Source organism: Saccopteryx leptura, chromosome 2 (assembly GCF_036850995.1).
Source record: "Saccopteryx leptura isolate mSacLep1 chromosome 2, mSacLep1_pri_phased_curated, whole genome shotgun sequence".
Lineage (NCBI taxonomy): Eukaryota > Metazoa > Chordata > Mammalia > Chiroptera > Emballonuridae > Saccopteryx > Saccopteryx leptura.
The window spans coordinates 267308584-267314217 of record NC_089504.1 but is presented as its reverse complement, the minus strand read 5'-3'; positions in this window follow the sequence as shown (position 1 = coordinate 267314217).

Sequence of the window (5634 nt, the reverse complement as noted above, 5' to 3'; positions counted from 1 at the left end):
TGGGGGAGCTGGAGATGAGAGGCGAGAGAAGAAAAAAGGAAGGAGTTTGGACTTGGGCATCCTGACTGTCCAATGAGGGTCAAAACCCTGAGTGGGGATGCAGGGGGACTAGACACACCCACACAGACCTAGAGAAATCCGAGGATAGCGGACTTCCTCCTCATTTCTCAAAAGACTGACCTTAAAAAATTATGCAGGATCCTGAAAGAAAACTAGTATTTTACATGCCACTTTTACCATGGTGCAAGGTCAACAGTGTAGGAATGGTAGAGGGTGGTACCACAGTATGTAGAGAGCAAACAGATGGAAATCCCAGGCATCCCCCGAAAAATCAAAGTCAACATCCTGGAGTCTGGGTGAAGGGCCACAATAAGCAATGGCTTTGTGTCTAGAGGCTGTGGCAGGACCCAAAATTTTCAGAGGAAGATAACAGTTTGGTGCAAAAAACCAGGCAGGACCAACCATACTTCAATGGCCACCAGTTCAAGACGCCCAGGGACAAACTCTGACCAGCCACACCAATCAGACATCTGAGAAGACAGAGGACAGCCCAAACGCCATCCTGCCACTATGTCGATCTCTACACTTTCTTCCTGTATCCTGTTCATATTAGGGAAGGGACAGGAAGCAGCACAAGACCCCATGAGAGAGGGGAGACAGCTTCACAAGGAGCTTGAATATAAACTAACTGTATTTGTATCTAGCCTGGCCAGTTGGCTCAGTAGTAGAGCGTCGGCCTGGCGTGCAGGAGTCCTGGGTTCGATTCCTGGCCAGGGCACATAGGAGAGGCACCCATCTGCTTCTCCACCCCTTCCCCTCTCCTTCCTCTCTGTCTCTTTCTTCCCCTCCCACAGCCAAGGTTCCATTGGAGCAAAGTTGGTCCGGGTGCTGAGGATGGCTCTATGGCCTCTGCCTCAGGTGCTAGAATGGCTCTGGTTGCAACAGAGTGACACCCCAAATGGGCAGAGCATCGCCCCCTGGTGGGCATGCCAGGTGGATCCTGGTTGGGCACATGCAGGAGTCTGTCTCACTGCCTCCCCGTTTCCAACTTCAGAAAAATACAAAAAAAAAAAATAATAAAATAATTGTATTTGTATCTAAAAGACCCTCATATTGATATGATCTCTTATGATCAATTTTCAGTTTTCCTCCCACAACCCAGACCCCTATCACCATGACCAAAATGAGTTTGAAAACTAGATTAGATCAGTTATATAAAAATAATTTTAGTTCTACCTGACCTGTGGTGGCACAGTGGATAAAACATCAACCTAGAGCACTGAGGTCACCAGTTCAAAACCCTGGGCTTGCCCAGTCAAGGCACATACAGGAAGCAACTACTACGAGGTGATACTTCTGCTTCTCCGCCCCTCTCTACTATCTCTATCTCTCTCCTCTCTCCAAAAATTAATCAATAAAATCTTAAAAATAATAATAACTCTAGTTCCTTTCTTTGTGTCTCTGAGTTATAGTAAAATAATATAATACTATTAATTAGCAACGACTATTATAACATTCCAGGCACTATTCTAAGCTCATTGCAGTTATTAACTCATGTTATCAACCACAACTATTCTACGAAGGAGGTACTTTTCTTATACCCAACCTATGAGTGAGGAAACTGAAACACAAAGATCACACAGCCAGCAAGTGACAGAACCTGAATGGACCCACACCAGGCAACCTGGCACCAGAATCAGGACCTTTCACTCCTCTGGAGGTATATTCAAGTAAATTTGACATTGCAAGCAAGCACATGATATAGCTGGGACTTAACTCAGACAGGTCTAGCTATAATCATAAGCCCTTCGCACCATGATATGCCTTTTTTTTTTTCCTTTTCCCCTTTTTATGATAACAGAACCACTTTTCCTCTGGGTAGCTGCACCTTTCCATCAAGGGTCCTCTCCCAAATCAGTTGTCTCTCTATGTACCTTAAACAATAATTGGTTCCAGCAGCAAGCAAAACACCCATGCAATATTGAAACAGACATGGCGGGTCCTGTGGTAGAGTTTAGTCATTGTTTCTGGTAGCCATCATCTGAGTCACCTTCTGTGAGCAATCTACCAGCTTTGAAGCAGAGTAGAGGAGCCAAATACTCCACATACTCACTTTCCCCACCTCCCTTGCAGCTCTGTCATGAGCACAACAGGCAGGCCAGCACAATCAGATATACAGGTTCCAGGTTTGGATCGAAAGTTAATGATCCAAAGAAGTAGAGACTGCACAAAATCTGTTTTTAGAGAAGATGATACGTGGGTGGCAGAGAGCGTGCAGTTTTAGCAGCAGTCTGAGGCCCAGCCTTGCTACCAACAGGGCAAGTTCAGCAGCTATTCCCCAGGGCACTGTGGCTGGTCAGTGACCCACGTCTGCAGGAAGATGGCGGTGTGGCTTTTCACGGGGAGCTGGCCCTGGCCCTCCAGCCCTCCTGCCGATTCTGTGAGCTACCTGATAAGTCCCTTTTAATAAATCTCTTCCACTTACAACATTCATTTAGTTTTTTGTGTTTGAAGCTTGAGTTTTCTATGGTTGCTGTCAGAAATGACCACAAACTCTATGGCTTAACACAACGCAGAGTTATTCCCTTATAGTTCTGGAGGTCAGAAGTCCTCAAATCAAGATGACAGCGAGCTGCATTTCTTCCTGGTGGCTCCAGGGAAGAATCCATTTCCTGCCCCTTCCCAGTTTTCAGAGGCTTCTTCCTTCCATCTTTAAAACCAACAACAGTGCATCTCTGACCGCTCTTAGTTCATCTTCTTCTGACTCTCCCTTCTTCTCTCTTCCTCTGACTCTCCCTTCTTCTATCTTCCTCTGACTCTCCCTTCTTCTCTCTTCCTCTGACTCTCCATTCTTCTATCTTCCTCTGACTCTCCCTTCTTCTCTCTTCCTCTGACTCTCCCTTCTTCTCTCTTCCTCTGACTCTCCCTTCTTCTCTCTTCCTCCTCCACTTTTAAGAACGCTTGTATTACATTGGGTCCACTTGGATAATCCAGAATAATCTCCCAATTTTAAAGTCAGCTCAGTAACAACATTAATTGCCTCTGCACCCTCATTTCATCCTTCATCTTTGCCATGTAACTAACACATTCACTGATTCCAGCATTAGGGTGGGCACACCTTTGGAGTCCCTGTTCTTCCCATCACAGAACCCAAATGATGGAGATACCTGTACCAGCCATGCTTACAAGCAACAGAGGCTGAAGGAAATGGGCATTTTGGAAATGACCATCTGGCCCAATTGTGGCTGAATGATACACTAAAAATCCATTTGGTGTTCATGGATGAAATTTGGTAGTCCATGGCAGGCAGGAGGAAATGTGGGTAATCAGGTTATTCCCAGGGCCACCTGGAATGAAAAGGTCATGGAAGCAAGGTTTTGGAAGAGCCAACGTCATGTAAGTACTGGATAAAAGGAATGAAGCAACGCACAGATGGTGAAGATGGGATGGTTGGTGTTGATGGCACTGGATTCCTTAAAGACAAGCTCAAACCTAAAAATTACTGCTAAAAATACAGACCAATAGTCAGGGGATTTCCACAATGGTCCTGTATAAATCAATCTCCTCTTTCTTATCTTATAAGCTTACAATGGCCCAAAACAAACTCAAAGATTGATCTCAGAGGTTGCAGCTTACAATGTCAGCAAAATTTACATCCTAGGCAGATCTCTGAGGTGAAATTAAGGGCAGAAATAACAAAAGACTAGAAGCCCAAGAGTTGGAATAAGCACATATGGGAAGATTCAGACAATTGACTAGATGGAGCTTCACCCCTACTGAGAGTCTATTGCCAGTGGAAAAAAACTCAGATCCTCTTTTTCATAAAACTGGTCATGTTTTGCTTAGAAGCCCCATAGGTGGTCACTTGGCTACTTTCTCTAAGCCAGAGATACTCCAGTGAAAATGGGCTTCACTGATTTCATTTTTCAGGATTCTGGGGTCACAGAGGCTAAATATTGGTCTTTAATGTTCAAATGGAAGGCAGAAAAATGCAAGATTACATAATGGGCAGGACTGCCTGACTTTCAATGATCCTTCTTGGTGGCTAATTGTGAGGTCCTTCATTAAAACAGGGGCTAGCCCACTAAGGTCATACTGTATTTATATAACTAAAAAGGTCTAGGTCAGGCAAACAAAGGGCTAATATGAGCCACTATGACAGGAAGCTGCTCTCCTCATTCATTCCTCTGATCTGAAGAACTTCATAGAACTGGAAAAGCACCTATGAGGAAGCAATCTCATGAAACCAGGTACTCTACATCCTCCTTCCGGTTTTCCTACTGTGGAAACTATGGAAAGTAGGGCCATCTGACAAGGTAATGATGCACTGGAGAAAGGGAAAGATCCAATCCTTTGACTCTTTCCTGACATTGGTATTAAAAACATGCAAATTCCTGGAGATCTACCCTGCGGTTCACCATTTATAGTTAGTGATTATAATAGCAGATAAGACTACCTAGTCATAGGCCCAGGGACCTCAGACCCATCATGTGATTACATCCCCAGTTCTGAGTATATAATCGGAATAGGTATACCCAGAATTGGGCAAAATCTGCATATTAGTTCCCTAACTGTGCAGTATTATTATAGAACCAGACAAGTAAAAACTCTGAACTCCCAAACTGCTAATACAAAGGCTAGTTCCACCAACAAAGAGGTGAAATATACAAGGGCAGTGATTCTTATCACATCTCCATTGACCTTACTTTTGATCAGCGTAGCAGGAAGATGGATCCCTCAGAGTTACAGTGGATTAGCATAAGCTTGATCAAGTAGCATCTTTAACTGGATCTGCTCCCCCCAGGTAGTCTCGATGCTTAAGTAAACCAACCTGGCCCTAGTACTTAATATACTGCTCACAAAGATTAGAGGATATCTCAAAATGAATATGAAGCGATAAAATATCCCCTAATTTTTGTGAGCAGTGTATATAGCTATTAATCGGGAAGGTGCTCCTTTTCCCTTTTCCTCAGTATGCAGACGCCATAACCCCTTTCTTTATGTTCTCTCAATTATGTCAACTTCTTGGATCTGTGCTAAAATCTGGTCAATGGACCTTCTAATAACTACATCTCCTATAGCACTAATCCTCTACACACAACAAAAAAAGTACGTTATACTCGATCCCTTGGTAAGACAATGCATATTAGAAGGAGGAAAGAATTCAAAGATAATATCAGAACCTTCGGAGACATTTCTGGGGGCCCACTGGTTTGGGACAAGTTGAGATAGCATCCCCAAAGTACAGGTGAAGTTGCTCAGTTCGCACACGTGCACTCATGCGCACGCGCACACATCCACTTACTGAGAAAGAAGCCAAAGATTTCAGGCCCCTCTTTTGGATCTGGGAGGTCACATTCTCCTAGGTGTGCTTCTGTGACCCATTTACTGGATGACCTCAAAAGCTGCTCTCTTTGATCCGGGCACAAAAGCTCAAGCAGTTCTGCTACCTGGCCTTTGTGACCCATCAGATCCCATGGTGCTTAAAATACCCAATGCAGCAAATAAGGATGCTGAACAGAGCCAACAGCAAATCCGAATGCCAAGAGTCATGTGGCGGCCCCTCGTGTTCTGGAGAAAGGCCATGTCCTTCTCAGCAAGTCATTATTCCCCTTGTGAGAAGCACCTCGCTGC